The 24,461-nt window shown below is 32.5% G+C and overlaps 1 protein-coding gene across 3 annotated transcripts in view; it reads right to left on the bottom strand.

Annotated features, from left to right (window-relative positions):
* CHRM2 (cholinergic receptor muscarinic 2) overlaps positions 1-24,461 on the bottom strand; it is a 211,592-nt gene that overhangs the window by 172,470 nt on the left and 14,661 nt on the right. Inside the window, exon 3 of one of the 3 annotated variants that reach the window (XM_023504893.2) lies at positions 19,444-19,643. The exons of the other annotated variants lie outside the window; for them this stretch is intronic. The gene's annotated coding sequence lies outside the window, so the exon portion shown is untranslated. The remainder of the gene's footprint in view (positions 1-19,443; positions 19,644-24,461) is intronic. 3 annotated transcript variants of the gene reach the window in all.

The following is a 24,461-nucleotide window of genomic DNA, read 5'->3' as shown; positions in this document are numbered from 1 at the left end:
ATGTGGAAATGTGAATGGTATTCCTTGACTTATTTGATATCTTGTTATTTTACAATAATTTGTTTAATAACTTCATAACATTGTAGCTGATGTTCACAGAACTTTTTTGACATTCAATTATGTATTTACATATAGATATAAACTATTTTTTCTTTCCATTGTTTATTTCTTTAATTCTTCTTCATTCTTCACTTCTAAGAATGGATGAAATAAACATTCTTATGTGATCATTGTTTTTAATTCAAATACTTCTTTTTCTCCTGGACATAAAGTTAACACATGATTATATATTACTAAAAGATGCTCTAGTATTACATTTTAAAATATCTTCTAATATAAATTAAAGCTAATATTTTATTGAAGGCTTTCTCTATAGCTAATATGATAGTTTTCTTTTTTCCCTTTCATTTTTTTGCTGTGACTTGATGCATAATTTTTCTTCCCCTCATTTTGAACCACTCTTTAATTCCACTTAATAAATTTACTTGGTCAAAATGGATCTTTTTATGTACTGTCATATCCTATTTGTAATATTTTATTTCACAGTTTTACATCAATGCTCATTAATAATGGCCTATTATTTTCTTTCTCAGCTTTGTGTTAACTCACTTTAGGGTTTAAAATGATATTTTTCTACAGAGAAGGACACAGGTAGCCTCTCTATCATCTTTTTTATATGTTTAAAGAAAAAGTTATACCTATGCTATGGATACTCTTTCAAAATGTATTAAAAGAGATATTAAAACCATTTGGTACTGCAGAAGAAATAGAGTGGTAGTTCAGAGGAGTAGATTAAATTCGCATGACACAATAATCAAGACCTATTATAGTCTAGTATCTGATAACCCCCCAAACTCCAGCTTCTGGAATAAGAACTCACTATATGACAAAAATTGCTGGGAAAAGTAGAAAATAATATGTCAGAAACTCTCATAGACCTACATCTCCCACTACATAACATAATAAAGTCTAAGTGGGTACGTGATTTGGGGAAAGAGGATACCATAAACAAATTAGGACAACAAGGAATAATTTACCTATCAGATCTTTGGAGAAGGGAGGAATTTATGACAAAAGAAGAACCAGAGAATTTTATGAAAGGCAAAATAGACAACTTTGATTACATTAAATTAAAAAAGTTTTTGCACAAGCAAACCCCCCAGAAACAAGACTAAAAGAGAAATATAAAGCTGGGGAGAACTTTTATAGTCAATGTTTCTAATAAGGGCTCATTTCAAAAATATATAAATAACTGTAGCAAATTTATAAGAATACAAGTCATTCTCCAAGTGGTAGTCAGAAGATATAAACAGATAATTTTCAGATGACAAAATTAAAGCCATTTATAATTATACAAAATATAACTCTTAAAAATATGAATATTTGAAAAATAACTCTTCATTAGAGAAATGCAAATCAGAAGAATTCTCACCTCACACCTCTTAGATTGGTTAAGGTGACAGAAAAAGATAATGATAAATGTTGGAGGGGATGTGGAAAAACTGGGACACTAATGCATTGTTGGTGGAATTATGAAATGATCCAACCATTCTCGAGATCAATTTGGAATTATGCCCAAAGGGCTATAAAACTGTGCATACCATTTTACCCAGTAGTGCCATTATTGGGTCTGTATCCCAAGGAAATCTTAAAGGAGGGAAAAGGATCCATGTGTACAAAAACATTTGTAGCAGCTCTTTTTATGTTAGCAAAGAATTGGAAAATGAGTAGATGCCCATCTATTATGTTATATGAAATTAATGGAATATTATTATTCTACAAAAATGATGATTAAGCTGATTTTTAGACAAGTCTGGAAAGATTTGCATAAACTGAAACGAAACGAAACAAACAAAACTAGGGATACATTGTACATAATAGTAAGAATGTACAATGATAAACTATGAAAGACTTGATTCTTCTTAGTGAGTCAGATATCCAGACAATCCCACTAGACTTTGGACAGAAAATGCCATGTGCATTCAGAAAAAGAACTAAGGAGACTGGAGATTGAATGCAAATCAACACATTCTATGTTCACTTCTTTTTTCTGGTTTTTTTTTTTATCTCTCTCATAGTTTTTCCCTTCTGCTCTGATTTTTCTCTTCCAATTATTCATAAAGTAATGTGCATTAAAATTTTAAAAAGTAAAAAAAAATATATAAAAAGAAAAATCTAGTTTTTTTTTTAAAAAAAGTATTGTTTAGATTCTTATTTGTTCTGTATTTATAACAGTTTAACAACAGATGTTAAATTAAATATACATATTTACATATATATGTATTATATGATTCAATTTTCTTTAAAATAAAAAAAACTATATTAAAGCTTTACCCCAATTTTCTTTGCTCCTTCCAATAGAATTCTCCCTTCTAAGAAAGAATTGTAGTGAAACAATAAATAAGAAATCGAAGACATTGGTCATGCTTTACCATTTCTGCCTTACTCTACAATAGCCTTACTGAGAAGGGAGGTATATTTCACTGTAAATATTTCCAGAAAAAATTGATTATGGCTTTGAGAAAAATTATGTTTTTCAATGTATTTTTTGTGGCTGAAATAACCTACTTTGAATACATATGTTTATGAATTATAATATAACACATATATGTATGTATATATGTACATAAATGATATGTTTTGTTTTATTTTATTTATATTAGTCTTCCAGTGTCATGTCTTCTAAGTATAATTTGATTTAATCCTCAACATATACTTATATTTAGTCTTTTAACTGTTTTCTTCCTTCTTTTTTCATCTTCCTCCTCTTCTTTCTCCTCCTCTTCTTCCTCCACAATCAGTTTTTGACTAGTTTCTTTGAATATTTCCTTAATTTTTTCAGGTGCATTCTGTCAATGAAATCTTGCATTATTTTTTCTCATTTTATTGCTTTTGAAGCTTTAGTTGATTTATTTGCTTTAATCATATTTTTATTTCTATCATTGTTTTGTTAATTTTAAAATTTATTTTAAACAATCCCTAATATGTTTTTAAAGCTCATTTACTTCTGTTTCATAATAGATTTCTTTCAATTCCATTCAAAATAACTGTTGATAGCATAAAATATTTGGGAATCTATCTACCAAAGGAAAGTCAGGAATTATATGAGCAAAATTACAAAAAACTTTCCACACAAATAAAGTCAGATTTACATAATTGGAAAAATATTAAGTGCTCTTGGATAGGCTGAGCGAATATAATAAAGATGACAATACTCCCTAAACTAAATCTATTTATTTAGTGTTATACCAATCAGACTACCAAGAACATATTTTAATGACCTAGAAAAAATAACAACAAAAGTCATATGGAAGAACAAAAGGTCAAGAATCTCAAGGGAATTAATTAAAAAAAACAATCAAATGAAGATGGCCTAGCTGTACCTGATCTAAAAATATATTATAAAGCAGTAGTCACCAAAATCATTTAGTATTGATTAAGAAATAGATTAGTTGATCAGTGGAATAGGTTAGGTTCACAAGACCAAAAAAAAAATAGTCAACCATAATAGATTTCTCTCTATTTTCTTTATAGTCTTAACTTTTTTGAGTAGTGTGGAAGTCCACGGTATCTAATCCATTCCTTCTGACCTCTAAGTGTGTCAAAGTTAACAGGATTCACTTTCCTATGGTTATTAAGTTGAAGATCACTGAGGAATGAATTGCAGTCTTAGTTCTTATTTTATTTTATTTTTTTTACCAGATAGCTTAAGTCAAAAAAATTAGTCCAGTGGGGGAGGAAGCACTCAGGGATCTTCCCACCATCTATTATTATTTCATCTCCTTCCTTGTTCCCTATTAATCATATTACCAACTCAGATTTATATAGAGTTTTCCCATAATAATCCTTTTAGTTAGTTGTTGGGAATATTTTTATATTTGTTTTACGGATGATTTAGGGGAATCTGAAGTTCAAGTGGTTGAAGTCAGAAAGTCAATAAATGTTGATGTTGCCATGTAAACCCAGATTTCTTGACTTAAAATCTAAAGTCTTTCCCACTTCACCAAATGGTTTTGAGGGCTTTTTATACAAGGAGGCATGACAGACTGTGATCCCAGGTACACACAGTCCATCCTGTAAAGTTTAGCCTCAGGGCACGATCTTGAGTGGAATGAGGCCTCAACATTATGATAAATTTCAGCTATGGTTTCGCTCAATATTTTCAATAGCCTTAGTGCTAACAAAGGTTTCTATCATTGCTTTTAAGAACAAAGAAAACAGTTCCATGGGTAGGCTTCATGGCTTCTAGTGAGAGAGAAAACATAAGGTAAGTATTCTAACCTATTTGGACTTAAGGGTTTATTCTGGAGTATTGTGCTCTATTTAGGGGAGCAACAGGTATAAACAAAATAAAGTTAACAGATGAAGAGTTGAAGAAAATAGAATGGTTAGCATGGAAAGGAGAAGACTTGCTGTGAAACCTGAATTAAAAGAATGTGATTTGGAAGAAAGATTAGATTTTTTTTGTCTTAGCACCACAAGATATATTATACAGAATTTGCAAAGAGATAAACTTAGGCCTAATAAGAGGAAACAATTTCTAACATTTAGAACTGATCAAAATTGAAATGAGTTGACTACACAAATACTGACTACATGTAAATCTGTCTTACAATGGAAGCTGTATGAATACTTGTCAGCATTATTTAGGTAATTTTTGTGCAATTGTATATTAAAGAAAATGATCCTTCACTACTCTTCAAGTGTAGAGATTCTGTGTTTGTGGGAGAAACCCACGATAAATCCTCACATTAATCAACCATAAGACTGTAAATATTTGGGTGCCTCTGACTCTGACCTGTCAGTAACTAACTCCCATATCCACAGAGAACTGAAGAAGCAAGCAGTGATTCATTCAGCCCCCTGCCCCTTCTCCCATAACTGTTGTTTTTCTCTTTTCCTGTATGGTGCTCACTAACTCTTTCCGAAGAGAGCAAATGAAACTTGCTATTGTCTATGTTTTCCTCACTATTGTGCAAGGGGAATCAACATCAAGTTTTCACATCGCCATTCTTAGGAACAAAAGACATTTCATTCATTGGCTATATTTTCCCCATAGTCTCATGAAATACTTGAAGGCAAAATTTGGTACAGTAGGATAAACAAAAGAATGGAGAAGTAAATATAGTATGGAAAGCATTTGAATGATTCCAAGTTATTCCCTTTCCAATGGATTCTTTCTACAAATTTGTTCTCTGGTGGAGAGTTCAGAGTGTAAAAATTGATGATTGGTATCACAGAAAGGGGGAGTAGACTTTCTGTTTAAATTGGTTTTATTGATTACTAGTAATCTCACAAGAAAGAGAAGAAAAGAAGAGACATTTGTTCTCCTGTGCGTTTTTATGAGTAAGGATTAGATCAGTGCATCAAGTGAATTAAATCCTTGAATTATAGGTGTCCTTGGACAAGGAATTCTTTCTCTTTACACTTCAATTTCTTAATTTGTAAATTTTCTGATGTGGAAATTAAGGAAGGGAACAGGTAAAAGGGGCCTGGCAACAACAGCCTTCCTGACTCATGAAGCTTTTGAGAAATAATCAAGTAGACTATAAAGCCCCCTAAGAAGGTAAACCCTGCCACGAATGCCAAGTAATAATAACTTTCTCAGCTTGAATCTGTTGTCTTTCCTAAAGTTAAACTCTTATTTTTTTTTTCAAGATTAGTGTTAGCACAATTTAGAATATTGGATTACAACTAAAGGGGCTTTGTTTTCAAGGAGGGGCTCCTTATTATTGCCAATGAGTGAGTACAGGTGAAAGAACACATTTACTTGGCTCTTATCTCATTATTTCTTAATGAGTTTACTTCTATGCTATACCCAGCAAGAGAATTTTTAACAAAGGAACTGCCATTGAGTTAAACATTACATGCTGATAGGACCTCTGGCAAAGATAACAGTGGTTTTGCCATATATATTCATGATGAAATATAGCATAAATGTAAGCCATCACCATTGCCTCAAGCATTCTAAGTTTGCAAAATTACTTCCTAAAAATTTATGTAGATACCAAGAAAAGAAGTAATTGTTAACCAAGAAGCCACTTATTATTATTATTATTATTATTTTTTTTTTTTACAAATTAATCATAAATCTAGGGAGGAAAAAATTGTTTCACATTACTTTTAAAAATTGTAATATTTTTACATCATTCATATTTCTCACTGTGTCCCTATCATTTAACTCCCTGACAATTATCCCTCATAAAAAAAGAAGAAAAAATAATTCAGTAAATCTAACCAACACTTCAAATATATCTGAAATTATATGTAGTATTCTATAATTATAGTCTATTACATCTGAAAAAAGGATAGAAATATGTCTTTTCATATTTCTTCATTGGGCCCAAGTTTGCTCATTATATTTTCAAAGTATCCTGTTTTAAATATTTTGTTAGTGGGATCTTTCTTTTGAGCAGGTAGGTGTTGTAGCGGATAATGTATCCTGGCCTGAAGTTTGGAGGACTCATCTTCCTGTATTCAAATATGACTTCAGACATTTCCTAGTTTGGCAGTCTTGGGCAAATCACTATTTGCTTCAGTTTTCTTTTTTATAAAATAAATGGAAAAAGTAAATGGCAGCCACTCCTGTATCTTTGCCAAAACAAAACAAAACAAAACAAAACAAAACAAAAACAAAACAAAACAAAAAAAACTATGTGCAGTCATGAAGCAGTAGAAATGACTGAAAATAATTGAAAGTAAGAACTTTTCATTTTCATTATAATGGTCATTGTGTATACCGTTTACCTGATTCTGCTCAATTCACTTTTCCATGGTTCATATAAATTTCATGTATCTTTATACTCATGACATTCACTCATATTGACAATTAGTTTAGTTAATACTCAATTGATGGGCATTTATTCCTCCTCCCATTTCTTTGCACTTCTCTCTGCTCCTCCAAAAAAAGAATGCTTCTATAAATGTGATGGTGAAAAACAGACCTTTGCTTCTTTTGTGTTTCTTTAATATGTCCTTGGAATATATATCTTACAGTGAAATATATGAATCAAAGTGTATAGAGATGTCGATCACTTTTATCCCATAATTCTAATTTATTTTTCATAATGGTTAAATCAGTATCCCTATTATTTCTACAATAACTCCAAATTTTATTATTCTCATGTTTTCTTCTATATCAATTTTTATGGGTATGTAGTTCAAAAGAGTTTTGATTTATATGCCAGTTATTAATTTTCTGGAATATCCCTTCATATAGTTATGAATATTTTGTTAATTGTATTTAATTCTTTTGATAACTGCTTTCATATCATTTGCTTACTTGAGTATCAGGGAATGTTTTTTTTTTTAAATCACTATATCATTCAACAGAATCAATGATCAATGCAAAACTGTTATCCTATATATATGATAGAATTTTTCCCTACATCCCTTATTCTATTTACATTAATCTTTGTCGATGCAAAAGCTTTCCAATTTCATATATTTGAAATAATCCATGTGTTTCTTTTTTTAAATCACCTCTGTTTTAATTTGATTAAGACTTTGTATCCTAGCTATACTTGTGAAAAATTCCTCTTTTGGTTCTCTCCTAATTTGTTTTTGTTAATGTCATGAAGGAGAATACCTAAACTAAGAGATGGCAAAAGCCAGCAGTAGGGCAAAGTGGCAAAAGAACCTGGACCTAAGAAGAAGGTGACATATGACCACGGGGTTGAAAAAGTAATAAAGTGCAGTTGCAATGTTGCAGAGCATTCCTGGTCCATGCCTGTTATTGTGAGATATTTGGATGGTACAAATGTAATGGGAAGAGGATTGCCTCTTCAGCAACAAGCCTGACAATTTTATTTCAGACACAAGTGTAAGTAAGGCAAAAGGGTTGTATTCAAAGGCTAGAGAAATTTAAATATCCGAATTATATATGAAGAATCATAGAGCATGTGTGCAACAAGGGGCAATAGTAGAGGATGAGGGGTGTTATGAAGAGTTTTTTTTTTTATTTTTGATTAACAAGTTTGTTCTACTTCTAGTGTGATTCTAATCATGTAAAATGATATTAAAAGACTGAAGAACTATATAGTAACTTAGATTAGAAATTGAGATTAGGCAATTGTCAAGGGCAAATGTTTGTAGATTTTATTTAATTGCTTATTTGTTTGTCTTTTGTTTATATCTTTATATATTGGGGATTTGCTTATTTATTTCTAATGAATTCTTTGGGAATAAAAAAAGGTTGTCTTTTTTTTTGCATTATTGTTTTGGTTGTATGGCAAGCATATTTCTATGTTCATATTTTAAATTTTACCCATAGCTCTCTGAAGATTTAGGCAAAACTATATATACTTTGGTTCCCAGGTTAAATTGTGCTGTGAGACAATTGAACCAAAGATACATTCTTGAGAGTAAGAATGGAATAAGATTGTAACCTGACCTAGACCAAATTCTGTACATAGGGACAAGTAGATACCTATCCTAGAATAATTCTATCAGAGTCTTCTGGGAACAGGAAAAATTATGCAAATCCTAAGGTACCCTCTCTCTATTTGAAATAAAAACTGAAAGTTTACAAGAAGAAATAAATATATGAATAATCTATACTCTTATGGATAAAAGTAAGTGCATAAATACAACATAAATTTTCCCTGAAAATTTAATAGAAAATGTAGGTTTCCTGTTTCCAGCAAAAGACAAAAAAGTTTTCTTTCAGTCCCAGTCCTACTCAGTCTGAGGGTCAGAAATCTTTTTGTATTGCTGAGACAAATCATTTTTCTGGTAAATATTTTAAGTGTTGGGAAAGAGAGGAAAGGAGAGAAAGAGTTAGGTGGTCCATATGATGACCTGTTTATCTGCCCCAAAACTTTGGGACAGTTGTTTTCAGTTATCTTTGGTTCATACCTTAGTCCATGCCATCAATCTTTGTTTGGCACTATTCCTCTCTTGTCTTGTATCAAATGATAGTGTTAGAAACATGACAGAATGACCTGAAATAGAGTGTTTCCCCAGCAGTTAAAACAACCACAATAAACAAACAAACAAAACAACTGGTATTATCTGTAGAAGATGATTCAGAATGAAATGGGAGATCTAGGAGAATTATTTGCACAATAACGCCAACATTCTAAGAAAAACAAACTTTGAACACTTAATGACCAACCAGAGTTCAAGAAGACCTGTACTGCAGCAACAACAAGATTATATAATGATCAATTCTGGTGGATGTGGCTCTTTTCAACAGTGAAGTGATTCAGTCTAGTTTAAATGGTATTGTTATGGAAAAAGCCATCTGCACCCAGAGAAGATTGAGTGAGGATCACAACATAGCATTTTCACGTTTTTTGTTGTTGTTTGCTTGAATTTTGTTTTCTTTCTCAGTTTTCCCTTTTTGATCTGATTTTTCTTGTGTAGCTTGAAAATTGTGGAAATATGTATAGAAGAACTGCACATTTAACATATATTACATTACTTGCCACCTAGGGGAGGGGGAAGCGGGGAAAGGGAGAGAGAAAAAAATTGGAAAATAAGGTTTTTCAAGGGTGAATTTTGAAAATTATATATGCATTTTTTTTGGCCTGGGGACCTAACATTTTTATTTTTATTTTTTATTGAAGCCTTTTATTTTCAAAGCATATGCAAAGATAATTTTTCAATACTTACTCTTGCAAAACCTTATATTCCAATTTTCCCCCCTCTTCTCCCTATCCCCTCCCCTATATGACTAGTAATCCAATATATGTTAAAGATGGTAAAATATATGTAAATCAGATATAGGCGTACATATTTATATAATTATTGTGATGCATAAAAAAATTCTAATCAAAAAGGAAGAAAAATGAGAAAGAAAATAAAATTCAAGCAAACAACAAAAAAATAAAAATATTATGTTGTGATCCACACTCAGGTCCTACAGTCTTTTTTCAGAGTATAGATGGCTCTCATCATTGGAAGATTTTTGGGACTGGCCTTAATCATCTCAATGTTGAGAAGAGCCACGTCCATCAGAATTGAGCATCATATAATTTTGCTGTTGCTGTGTACTATGATCTCCTGACTCTGCCCATTTCACTTAGTCTATGCATATTTTTTTGAAAATAAAAAGCTTTAATTAAAAAAAAAAAAAGAATGAAAGATGGTATTCCTCTCCTCATAGCATAGGCATAGATTCAAGGTAAAGAATGAGAGAGATGTTTTGGACATAAACAGGGATTTGTTATACTTAGATATGAATATATATTAAATAATTTTAGTTTTTCTTCTTTTCCATCAAAATAATGTTTATTTGATTTTTTTTAAACTCAAGGTTAAATAAGAGAATAGATGAAAGAATTCTCACAGAAAAATTGTAGTTGGCTTTTTTTTTTTTTTGGAGGTGAGGTGTAAAAATCTCTTGCACTCTCAATACAGATCTCAGTAAGCACTAGGAGGTTATAAGAACAGCTGAGTTATCAGTCCAGAGATCTCTGAGGACAATTCAGGGAGGCCGCAATGGCCCTCCTGAATTTAGCTTCTGCTTTTTTTTGAGAATATGAATGACAGGCATAGCTGCACAGAGCCCTGATTTACTCCTGTGGGAAGGACATAAATTCTTCCCAACTCTCCTCTGCCCTTCAACCCCATCCTGTTTGGATTTATACAAAGGTAGAAAAAAGGCTCATTTTCACAAAGTTATCTCATGTGTACTTACTCTAGGATTAGAACATAAATGTAGAAAAAAAGGATAATTTCTCTGGCTAAACTCTCAGAAATAGAGCTCTAAACCAACTGGTTCCATTATAGGAATCCATGCTTAAAGAGCTCATACAGCTGATTTCTTACAGAAAATTCTCTGGACTATAAAGAGAAAGGAAAGAAAGTGGGAGTAGTTCAGATAAACTCAGTTGGTCAATAAAATAAGAAACCATTCCTGTGTACTAAGAAACATAGAAATGTTTCATTCCTGCAGGGAAAAACATCATGAAAATTGCATCATTATAGAAGAGTAAATTTAATATCTCTGTTCTGAACCATTTAAGAGTTTCTTTAAATACATTTTCAAAAGTTTTATTCTTGTATTGAGTAGGGTTTTGTATCTTTAAAAGAGCACAGATAATGTGAGTAGTAGGCCATGAAAATTATAAGAAGACAGAAGCAGAGTAAGTTTTGAGGCTGTGAACTTCACACCACCACCCTTTCTCTTTGGAAAGTGATCGTGGACAATATTTTCACCAAGAACAAGGAATTCTACTTCTGATAAGTTTTTTGAAGGTCTTTCTTCTTGTGGGTGAGGGGAAACAATAGCAGTTAACAAGAAACTTGAAAGAGTTACTGTGGATTTTTCACACAATAAAATGCAGTCAGCTAATACCTCCTTTAAGAGGGACACCTATAAGAAATAAAAACTTACCATAAGAGTGTCTAAAACTAAGTCACTTAGGGATATAGAAGCAAATTTGAGGCTATACATACACATACACATACACACAGAGATCATCATATATGATTCATATATCATATATCATATATATATTCATATATCATATATCATATATATGGTGCAGATATGTGTATATGCATATGTGCATACACATGTATATACACATTGTATTTCAGAGAGGGGAAACTTGTCTAGTTGTGTGTGGGGGGAAAGTTAAGAACAATACTTTGGGGATCTCCTGCTCCCTACCAAATATATCTTTTGAATTGTTGGGACTAGTGATCATTGGAAATTATGTATCCTTTTTGTAGGAAGCTAGCTTTAGAGAGAATATGCTTTGAGATGCAGTATTTTTTAAAATCTTAATAAGTCTTAAATTCTTAATATCATTCTATCTTCTGGATCTTATCTCCTGCTTAGTGGATTAAATGGTCAGAAAACAATACAGACAGCTATAGATTCTATGACTTCCTTATAATATTTCTAATGGGAAAGCAATGAAGAAATGATACATGATATCACACGTAACAGATATTATTATTAGCTCCCAATTGCTGAGTTCCTGTTACCATATTACATACATAAACTTCACTAGATTCCTGCTTTATCTTGTCCTTATGCATATAAGGACAGAATTTACAACATATAGAAATCAAGATTGGTTTGTCCAAATATATTTAGTAGCCTTCTTTCTGCCTGCTTTCTTTAGTATGTTTAGTTCACTGCATCCCTGAGCAGAAATGATCTTGGAATCAATCCATACCTTATGGTAGCTGACTTAGTTATGGTAAAACAATCTCCAGTTTTCTATGAATTTTTACCTGGCCTTCTTCTGACCCACTAAACATTCTGTGAGTCTTTTTGCATCTTTACCTAGATTATAAATATTTGATCTCAATAAGCTAAAGCTAGTGCAAGCTACTGGAGCAGTAGAAATAGTTTTCAATGTACTTTTTAAATATAAATTATATAATTGAATTTTATTACATGTCTTAGCTTTCTTTTTAATAGCCATTAGTGATAGGTTAGATCAGCTAGGTGGTGCAGAAATAGACTGCCATAACTAGAATCAGGAAGATTCTGAGTTCAGATCTGGCTTCAGACACTTGCTAGATAAGTAACACTAAGGCAAGTCACGTAACCATTTTGCCTCAGTTTCTTTATCTGAAAAATAAGCTGGAGAAAGAAATGGCAAACTATGTTATGATATTTGTCGAGAAAACGCCAAATGGCATTAGGAAGAGTCAGACATGATTGAAATGACTAAACAACAGGAATAGGTTGGAAAGACAGATTTAAAAGTCCTGGAAATATGTATGTGATGAAAATCTATTGTGCCTTAAGAAATGATGAGAGTTTTTCCTTGCAGCAAAACCTATGAAGACTTATATGAACTAATACAATATAAAATGAGCAAAACAATTTACACCAATATCACCAAACATAGTAAAGACAAACAATTTTGGAAAATTTAAAACCTCTGATCAATAAAACGGTCAGTTATAATCCCAGGGAATAGATGATGATCTTGGCCTTTCCATGTCCTGACAAAGGTGTAATATATTCAAGATGCAGAATGTAATATATGTTTTTGTACATGATGAACATGGGAGTTTGTTTTGCTTAACTACACACATTTGTTACAAGGATTTTATTTTGTGTGTCTTTTTTTAGTTTAGAAAGGTAAAAGAAAGAGAAAGTAAATGCTTATTAATTGAAAAACTTTTTGAATGAAAAAATAGATATAAAAAAGAAAGCATTAGGCACAGAGTTAATGGACTGATTTGTCTCAGTATAATAATTTATTCTTTCTTAAGCTGACCATTACTCATTTCTGCATCATGGCATTTAAGACCATTATCTCATAAAATACTAACTATCCAAATTTTCCCCCAACATCAACCTTACTTCCACTTTATGCCTTTCTTTGGGTTTCATTATATGTATAAGAAGTATGTGTGGGGTGGAACAGATTGATTGCAAAATCTCTTGCAACTCCACGGTTACATGCAAAATGCCCCCGCTAAAATGGATTGCTGAAATTATCCAGACCAATTTAAATCTAAACAGCAATCACTTCTAAAATATTCCTTCCATGTAATCACAATCCCATTTGAAACACTCCAAAGAAAGGGAATCGATACTTTTTGAGGTATCCCAGTTCATCATACTCGGTTCACTGTAGTGGAAAAGAATATGAGATACATATTTAGAAAATGGTTTAAAATCTTACTTCTGCTACTTACAGCCTATGTGATTAAGGGCAGGTCACTCAGCTTCTCTAGCTCTCAATTTTGTCATCTGTAAAATGGGAAGAAAATGGACTAGAGTACCTCTGAGGTTCCTTTCAGTTCTAAATGTATCATACCCCTTTGTAGCACTAAATCAGTTGAAAAATGCTTTTGTTGTAAAATTAATCAGAGCTTTGATCTTTTTTATTTTCCTCAAATGAAAAAAATAAAGATGGCATAGAATCATAAGTAAAGTAGATGACAATTTATTGAGGAATAGATGCCAATTTATTGGGGAATATTACTAAATCAAATTATGGTAAATAGATATAAGATAATATTACTGTAAAATCAGAAATTATTGAATATGGATTATAAAGAGTAACTTTGCAAGACATATTTGAACCAAAGCTGACTGAAGTAATCAGAACCAGGAGATCAAATTGGACAATAACCTTTATGATGTAAAGACATGAAAATTGATTCAATGGTTAGTCTTGACATCAATTCATGAGATCTTTTAGCAATGAGATGAATTTCTGAAAGAGGCTCTTCTTATCATATATGGCCTAGTCATTATTTTGTGTTGTTAAACATATTATTTTTTGTTCCAAGGAAAGGTTCAGGTGCTAGTGAGAGGGTGTATTAATAAATGACATCAATAAACGTGTAGCAATAAAACATTATTTTAAGAAATTGAGCAAAATGAAGATCAGAAATACCAACTTGGCAACATGGGCAGAGGGTTGGCCAATTCCCACTGCAAGGTAACTTAGAGGTAGTTCTTTCATACAATTAAGAGGGAAACATGGCAGGAACAATTACTTACTTTCAAAATACATCTAAACACCATATCTAGTATCAATCAACCTAGTAACAAATATTTATTAAGTATTAATTATTTGCCAGACTCTAGGATCACAAATATGATAACTGAAACAATCTTTATTTGCAAACTTACATCTTAAAGAAGCAAAAAACAAAGGCATCTATCATGTGTGCCACAGACTGCAAACAACTAATACAGACTAAATCATTGACTTTTAAAACCTTTTTTTAATCAAGATATTTTGATATTACCTCTATACAACTATATCAGGTAGCTAGAAAGTTTCAAGTACTTAAAAGATGATCAATTCTCTGACGTCCTAAAGAATGCACTACCAAACTTTCAATTTTATTATTTATGTTTCACTAAGATTAGTTTATCCTGACAAGTGGGCCTTATCACCAAGAAAATTCCTAACTTGTGCCCTGTGGAATAAGGGAGGACAATGTATACTGAGAGGCATGGAAAAGAATCATAGAAAGGTCACAAATCATCGCTCTCTGGTTCAGAGACAGGCCCACCCATGCCCATGCTCATGCTAAATTTGCACAGTACCACAATGCTAGTGATCAACATACGCTGATAGTGACCCTGATCCTTTCATGTCATGGGACACCTGGTCAGTTAATCTATTCTGCTATGGCCATGACAGTTTTCTTGTGGCCATTGCAGACAACTAAGAGCAGAGCAATCCTATGGCTCAAGGGAGAGGATCAGAACTTGGTTTGATAAAGAAAGGCTATAGGGAGCTCACTGGAGAAAAGGAATGTCTGTGCAGAATATTAAGATAAGGTTATTTTGGGCAGTGGTGATTGCAGCCAGTTTTAAATCACAATAACGGCTGCTGTTACTATACAAGGCTGCTACTGGCTCACAGTCGTAAGAGATTTGAATTGCTTCTCCCATGGTAAGTATTTGTCTAATATCTTGAACCCTTTCTACTTTTTGACTGAGAAGTGCCATGATACACTTTTGGAAATGACAAATGTGCCATTGACTGCTTAAAACTAAGACAACTGGTATAGACTGAAATTCTCATAATGGTCAGGCTTTTGCTTTTGTATTTTTGTTTTGTTTTGTTTTGCTTTATTTATTATGTGAGCTTATGCACAGGGCCAAGTTTCACCATCTTACAAATAGGTATAGTAGCATCTCTAGAAGAATGGTAGAATAGAGCAGAGTTGAAAATATCTATTACATAGCTATTGGATGTTATTTTTAGCAAATTATCCTCACTTTTCTACCCATCATTTTTTTTTATTATTAACTGTTTATATTATTTAACTCTACAGCATTTGATCATATTCACATCTTATAATCACAAGCATAAATTACTCAAGAAGGAGGAGACAGAAATAGACTTAAGTATCCTGATAATTAACTTAGGTTTTTTGGGGGTAAGAGGAATTTTTATATCTATTTGTTTTTTAAGCATAGACCCAGACCAAGTTTTACCTTCTGCCAAATGGGTATAATAGCATCTCCAGGGGAAAAGCAGAAAAATAGAGAACTCTTTGAAATACTTTTCGTTTATTTGAAAACAATTGTTACATAGCTAATAGGCATTATTTTTAGAAAACTACTTCCACTTTTCTACCCATCTGGGATTTTTTTTTCCTTATTAACTTTTTGTACTATTCAGTTATACAACCTTCAAACGTTCTGATTTCTTACAACTACAAATTGCTCTCTGGACTCTCTGTCCTCTGAAACCCTACTGTTTCCAAGTGGAATGACACAGTCTTAAATTTGGACCTTGGCAGATCACAAAGGGAGAGACTGCCTAACAATATCTCTCTTGAAAACTATTTTCCATTTAATTTGAAGTCAATGCTTTACTGTTGGCTCTTCTTCATGTGGGGGCGTTGTAACGGCTTGTGTTGACTTACCAGCCTTTCAGTTCTTGTCCTTTTGTTTCTGTGTAGCCCCAAAAGAGAATACTTGCAAAAGAAGTTGCTGATATTTTCTCCTTCACTTCCTTGCCCCTTTCAGCCCCCTTGCTACCTCCCAAAATAGAATGCAAGAGCCTTCCCAACATTCCCTGAGAGAACATCACGTTCCCAGGATAAGTGACAGTGGTTTGAGAGAGCATTCTATCACCTCTGTGTAACATTCTCTGGACCTTGAAATACCCAAGTAGGCAAGAACACTAATTATTCTGCTCACCAACAACTACCTCATCTATCCTGGACCCCCAAAGCTGACTCACAGAAGGTCAGTCTTAGATGAGACAAAAAGGATTTGATTTTGTGAATTAAATCTAATATTGGATCAGATATCCCCTTTACAACATTCCTGCCAAAGAGTCAGACAGTTTCTGTTCTGAGCAACATATTTTATCATGAAAATATGCATATATTCACTGTTACATTCACCATTGCTATAGGGCAAACCTTAGTCTACTGTTTAGAAGATACTGCACCAATGATTAGAGAAAAGTGAAATGAATTACCTCAAAATGCAAGTTTCTAATTTCTCTCAGTCTCAGAATCTAATGATACTGCAGGGACAATGATGGCCAATTTGGCAAGAGGTTAAGCAGCAAAGGTTCCCAATGACCTCAAGAAATGCAGAAGCAAAAGAAAGCCCTCTGTTTTATGATTTTTGTTCTTAAAGATTTCATTCATCATCACAATTTTCTTGTTCCTTTAAAAAAAGCATGCATCTCCAGAAAATAAAAACAGCCTATCATTTAGCTCTATGGATCATGTTTGGAACATAGTAAGAATAAAATTAATATTTGTTGATTGATTGATTCACTTTGCATGAATTTTCATTTTTTTCTAATTATATAAATTTTGATAGTTCTGGTATCTGCTGTTTCTTAAAAAAATTTCTTCTGGATTGATGAAGTGACTGAAAGGTTAATCAACTAGTAAAACTTAGTAACATTATAGAAATTTCAATCTCCAAAAATATCTGGAAATAAAAAAAAATTAATGAATTAATGATAAAGTATTTGCCAAATGTTGATCCATGCCAGGGAGCCCCAGAGAAGGGAAGGAAGATAGTCTTTAATCTTAAGAAGCAAAACCAAAAACTAAAAAATAATAATAATTTGATCATAACTAGTCTCGTCACAACACACTGAGATAGAGAAATATTTTATAAAGGAAACATATTATCTCAGCTTGTCTTCCAAGCATAAGATCATATGCTTATGAAAGGCCCTAAATGGACAATAAGTAAACATGAAAATAATGGAAAGAGGAAGAGAAAATAAGTGAATGTCTTAAACAATGAGGGATGTGGCAGCCTTTTTTGTCATGGCAAGAAACTGGAAATTGAGTGGATGCCCATTAGTTAGAGAATGGCTGAATAAGTTATGGTATATGAATGTCATAGAATATTATTGTTCTATAACAAAAGGTCAGCAGGATGATTTTAGAGAGGCCTGGAGAGATTTGAACTGATGCTAAGTGAAACAAGCAGAATTACATCAAAATGCAAGTTTCTAATTTCTCTCAGTCTCAGAATCTAATGATACTGCAGGGACAATGGTACCCAATTTGGCAAGAGGTTAAGCAGCAAAGGTTCCCAATGACCTCAAGAAATGCAGAAGCAAAAGAAAATCCTCTGTTTTATGATTTCTATTCTTAAAGATTTCATTCATCATCATAATTTTTTTCTTCCTTTAAAAAAGCATGCATCTCCAGAAAATAAAAGCAATCTATCACTTAGCTCTATGGATCATGTTTGGAACATAGTAAGAATAAAATTAATATTTCTTCATTTGATCATTATACATGGCAACAACAAAATTATATGATGATTAGTTCTGATGAACTTAACTTTCCAACAATGAGATGATTGAGGCCAATTCCAATGATTTTGTGATGAAAAGAGCTATCTACATCCAGAGAAAGGACTGTGAGAACTCAATGTGGATCACAACACAGCATTTTCACTCTTTTTGGTTTGCTTCCATTTTATTTTTTCTCATTTTTTTGTTCTGATTTTTCTTGTACAGCAAGATAATTGTTATATATATATATATATATATATATATATATATATATATATACACACATATATTGGATTTAACATATCTTAATATGTTTAACATATATTGGATTATCTGCCATCTAGAAAAGGGGGTGGGGAAAGGAGGGGAAAATTTGGAACACAAGGTTTTGCAAGGATCAATGTTGAAAAATTATCCATGCATATTGTTTGGAAAAAAAACTTTAATACAAAAACAAAGAGGGATGGCAATTAGGATTCAAGTTTCAATTTTTTTCTTTTAAAATTTTAGATTCAAAGAAGAAAAGACAACAGAGAATTAAAGAAAAATTGAAATTCTCAAGAAGTAAGTTCAACTATGAAGTAGAAAATTGACATCACTTTGGAATTATAGTATAGCAATAATAGACACAGTTTCTATAAAAGTTTTTTACAAATATACACAGAGACAAACACATACATATATGTGTAAAATTTCATTTTCTTTGTATAATGCTTACAAAAGTAACACTATAGGATTGGTCTTAGAGATTCATGAGTCTCAGATCAAAGGAAGGGGCAATTAGTATGGTCCATTCACTTCAGATAGTTGCCACATAATGTAAAACTACCAAAGATTTAGCAGAAGTCACTGCTTCATCCTGCAATCCAATAGTATTCTATTTGGACTTCCACAGTTGTTGGAGAGTGAATGCCAATGATGTACTTTAAAAGACAGTAAAGATAGAAGCATGTTATATATACTGCTGTGTTCATAACAATTTAGGAATTTTTTTTTGCTCAATATGAGATTGGGATAGGAAGGAAGCAAAAGATAACCTAGTTGTGTCACTGATGGTTATAGCTCTATGCTGTCTTAATAATTTGGAAAACAGGCAGATATTTTAGCATTTGGATAAATAATAGTTTTTTCTGGCTTGTTTGGCATCCTGTAGATTCTAATTAAGGAATCCTTTCACTAAGGTAAATGCAACAGAATTCTCTTAGTTTAACTGTGATCTCAATTTATCTATGAAAGGTAAGCTTTCTGTAGATTTCTGAAGGCCTACCTTCCAGCTTCAGGAGTATAGTAGTAGGTGTCCTTTGTTGATGCTTGGACCACAAATTTTCTTGGGTGTATTACCAGTCATTCGCACTTCTGGATGGCCTTTAAGATACTACTGGAATGGGAAGAGGAAAAACCACATCCAGAAGCTGTGCTAATCACTGGGACCAAGGATAGAAGCAGAAAGAAGTACAGATTCATTAACTACAAGGAAAGAAAGAGAAGAATGAAATCAAAATTCTCTAATTGTTGCAGGGAAAATTGTTACTTTCAACTTAAGTTATAACATTTTATGATTTATAATGTACAATAAATTTACATTTATTATATTAATTATATCATATATAATTATATGTATTATATATACTAATTAAATATAATTTATAATAAATATAATTATTTATAAACAAATGTGGATATAATTCTACTCAATTGCTTAGGCCAAAACTTGGAGTTGGATGATGCTACGTTTTTATTCCTTCTCTGGATTGAAATTAGTATTGTTTGTTTTTTGAAAGAGTTAAGAGTAGTTACACTACCTCAGAAGGTGATGCTTTAGCAAATAGTATCTTATTCAAAGGATATATTCAACATATATTTGTTGGATGAATGAATGGATAAATGGCTGGACAACCAGCTGGAATGGGCTGATAGATGAGTAGAGTGGATGCTTTAGCATAGATGAAGGCTGAAAATTTGCTGCATGTGCCAAATGACATCATTCTGTTCCATGAAAACACAATGCATCCCTGATTCAGGCCAGCCATCTTGCAAATGAAACCAGATAAGAAGGTGCAGATGGCATAGTGTAAATGCATCCCCACTGTGAAAAAAACCTATTTGTTTGGCTAGTATGTGCTCTTTGTTGGGTTAAATTCATTTTTGAACATATGTTGTGTATTTTAAAAAAAATAATCCTAGTTCCTTTAAAATGTCATGTGCTCAATCATTCACTCAGCATCTGCTGGAGAAGGTTAATTGGATTCAGCTGAGGCAAAGGAACATCACCACAGACCCATGGTATCTAAGAAGCTTTCAGAGACTGACTTGATTTAGCTCAAAATCTCAAGGGAAAAGAAGCTACTTCAGAAAAAAGGCCCATAGTGATGATATTTTGCTTCAAGAGTATAGTTTTTCTCTAAAAAAAAAATGTTGCTTCAAGATGCCCTCCCCCACCTCAATCAAATTGGCCATTCTGAACCCAAGGAAGGACACTAATGCTATTTAATAATGCCTGTGCTTTAGAAAAGTTTTTTTTTCAAAGAAAAGGAATATTTACCTGGAGTAACATGGAAATTCTGCTTATGTATAGACATCTATTAGTAGACAAATATAATACAACTGAACAACTGAATGAAGAAAAAGTGTAGGTCTTTTCATTCTTTGTTCTTAAATTTATTTTCCTACACCTTCTACAGTGGTGTTCCTTTTGGAAATCATACTTGTAAAGGACATTAAGGATATATTTGTTATTGTCACATTAATTACAACTATTAGAACTCATTATGTAACTATTAATACCTAGTTATTGCTATAACTTATTTATCACAATTATTGCATGAGATAGCTAAATGATACAGAGTATACTATTTTGTACTTGAAACTAAGAAGAAACAAATTCAAATCCTGTCACAGACACTTCTTAGCTGTGTGACCTGGGGTAAGTCACTCATGCTTAATTTCCTCATAGGCAAAATGGGAAAATAATTATAGCACATACCTCCCAAAGTATTGTGTGGATCAAATAAGATACCACATGTAAAGTGTTTTGTAAACTTTAAAGCACTATGTAAGGGATTATGATTATTACAAATATAAATTGTTACTATTATTAATTGTGCAACTATTTTAAGTATTAACTATTTATTTACAATTTCAAATATGTTTGTAACCAGCATTCAATCAATATATCTTTGTTGCTGTAATATATATGCCCGTCCTTTCACTGATGATATATTTCACTGTAGTTTCTGTGTGGTCATCTTTAGACTCAAGAATGAATTAGTATATTGCCTAAACTATTGTTAACAGTAGCACTCATTCTTTTAGCATCCCTTAAAAAACATTTATAGTCCCAGGAAGAATAAATAAGCATCTTTGATTTTGCCCCCATCTTCAAATAGCAACAAAAAAAACCAAATAATGTGTATGTTCTACTGTTAGTGACTCAGTAGAATTATCTTCTTAGTATCCTCTTTCTTGACTCTTGAGCCGGAACAATATGGTACCCTGACATCTCCCCCTTACCTCCACCATACCAGCTACCAACCAGTACAGGAACGAAAACTTCTATATTGCCTCTCCCCAAACATGCACACACTAGTGAAACTAGGTCTTAATTAGTGTGAATAATGAATCCCCTAAAGTATTCTTTCTATTAGAATTTGCACTACATGTTCCCATTGAACTAGATATGACTTTCAGAGTTCATTCTTTACAAAATCTGGATCTACATGTAATTTTCTTAGCAATGGTATGAACTCTGGCTCAAATGACCTACCAATGGAAAGGGAAATGGATATCTCACTTTGCCCCTCCTCAAGATAAGTAGTTGGGTCTACAGATTCCACTGACTCTGATCTTGGTCCTAAATTCCTATCACTCTATTATACCTTTTTCATTCAGTGTTTGGAAACTCCAACTCAACCCCTCTTCTTACTAACTATATAAGATCTGTGCCTTCACCCTGAAACTCCAGCCCCTTCCCCATAGAAGCCAGTTAAATGTTTCTTGAAGGAAAAAAAAATGTTGGCAATCATTAGGATTTTTGTTCCTCTTCATTGATCAGTGTTTCAACTGCTTGGTAGAAGGGTAGGAAAGAAATAAAGTGAAGGTATTTAGGAGAGAAGCTAAGGTTTGATATTGTTATTTTTTTTTCCTGTTGAAGTTTTTATCGTTGTTAGTTTGGATTTAAAAAATCCAACAACTCCACAGATTTTATTTAAAAAGTTTGGAGAAATGAAGTTTCTTTAGGAAAAAAAAGGCAAGAAATTGAGATATTCAGTTGGATGAAAAGGCAAGGATGGTAAAGAATGAAGGAGGGAAATACTAAAAATATTGAGTAGCTTAATAAGAAGTTAGTCAAAGATTGAATGATAAAGAACATAAGATAATATATAATATTGAGCAGAGGAACTCAGTTCGAATCCAGTTTTGCTTCATTTTATCTAGGTGAAATGAGAAAAATCACTTCACTTGGAAGTCTTGGTTTCCTAATAGGTAAAATAAACAGGTAAGACTAGGTGATTTTCAAATGTTTTCTCCAGGTCTAAATCTAGAATCCAGAAATTTAAGTTTATGGGAAAAGTGTCATGAAAACTAAATTGTATATGTCACAAGCATGTGTGCACATACACATGCTTACAATGCACACACACATATGTGCACATGTGCACAACGATGACTCAATTTCAAGAATAAATAAAAGGTTTTTTTCTTTTAAAAATATGCAATAAAAAGTAAAAAAATGCAGATTAAGTTTTCATTTTGTATTTGTATGGCTAAGAAATCAATGTTGGATTTTATATCAATGAACAATCGATTGCAAGTTTCTTCTGCAGAAATAAAGTAAATCTTCACAAGATGGAAGTTTTAAGAAACAGAAAAGAGCTAGTCAAACTCTGGTTGAAATCTATATGGCTAAGTTATTCCTTTTTAAATTAAAGAATAGAAAAGTTTCAGATTAGAGTATGCAGTTATTAAAAAAACAAAAACGTAGGTGCTATAGTTTTTAGACCAGCAGAATTTTTAATTCTCCCTGAATTTTAAATCTTTAAATCTTCAAGTCTTAAGACAATCAGATGACAAATTTAAAGCTACTGTCAATTATTTCTTAAAATTCATGTCATGCCTTGAGGTGCCAGCAAATCGGAATATTATCCAGATGCATTAAAGGAGGAAAAAGAAGAGGAGGGTTGCCAATTACAGCAGCATTCAAATCCAAACTTCTCTAAAAAGTGCCGGTGGGAGTGGGGGGTGGGGGGATACTGAAGTTCAGCAAAAGAATTGCTAGTTGTAGACACTAAAAAGCTATTGAGTGGCAAAAGTAATTAAGTAACACTGAGAATTTAGGGAGGTAAGAGGAGGAACTGATACAAGAGGAATTGTGGACTGTGTGGTCCATATGAACTCTCATTGTGTTGGTAAGGCTAAAAAAAGCCAGTGATTTTTTGTTTCTATGAGAAGAAGCCTGGAATCAAAGGGGAAACATTTGACAATCTCTTTTTCTTCATGAAAACCACCCCTGGGATTCAATCTTGAACACCAATGCTAGAAAGGTGTCATTGTATTCCCTTTGAATATGGAAACTTACTGGGGAAAATGACGTTTATTCCATATTATGGCTAGGAATGGAAAATTATAACGTTTTTAAACCAGGTGGATTTTTACAGAGGGAAGAAGCAAGACATACCTCCTTGCAATCCAATACATGTTGAAAGGGGAAAAAAAAATTCAAATTTTCCTGGTCACAGTTAAAAATCATACTACAAAGGTGAAGAACAATTACCACATCCTAATTAAGGTCCTGTTGAAGTTCCCTATGCAAGATGATCCTTGATTAAAAGTGTCAGTGTGGGAAAATATTGACCTATATTGAAATGTGAGTGTGAAATTTTAATTACTTGTGAAAATTAACAAGGATTATTGACTGATAGGCTTTAACAACTCTAATGAAGGCTAGAGATTTTCCTGCAAACAAACAAATGATTAGCCTTGACAGTAGAAATGTAAATAGAAAACCTAAGGAATGCATAGTAGCCAACTCAGGGGATTTATTTTGTGTAATGCCAAGGCAGAAGTCAATCTCTGTAATATAATAGCAACACAGCATTCAAATAGTATTTATGGAGATCCTACTCTGTGGAAGGAACTGTGACAGTTTGAGGATAGAAAGATCATTAGTGAAAAACCACTACTATAACCCCCATTACCAGGTGGAATAGAATCTGTTCTCAAATATTCAAATGATTTTATGATCTCATTACTATGGAAATCCCCTCCACTCTCAGGATGCAGAATGAA

This window comes from Sarcophilus harrisii, chromosome 5, assembly GCF_902635505.1.
Source record: "Sarcophilus harrisii chromosome 5, mSarHar1.11, whole genome shotgun sequence".
Lineage (NCBI taxonomy): Eukaryota > Metazoa > Chordata > Mammalia > Dasyuromorphia > Dasyuridae > Sarcophilus > Sarcophilus harrisii.
This window is presented reverse-complemented; position numbering and strand designations above follow the sequence as displayed.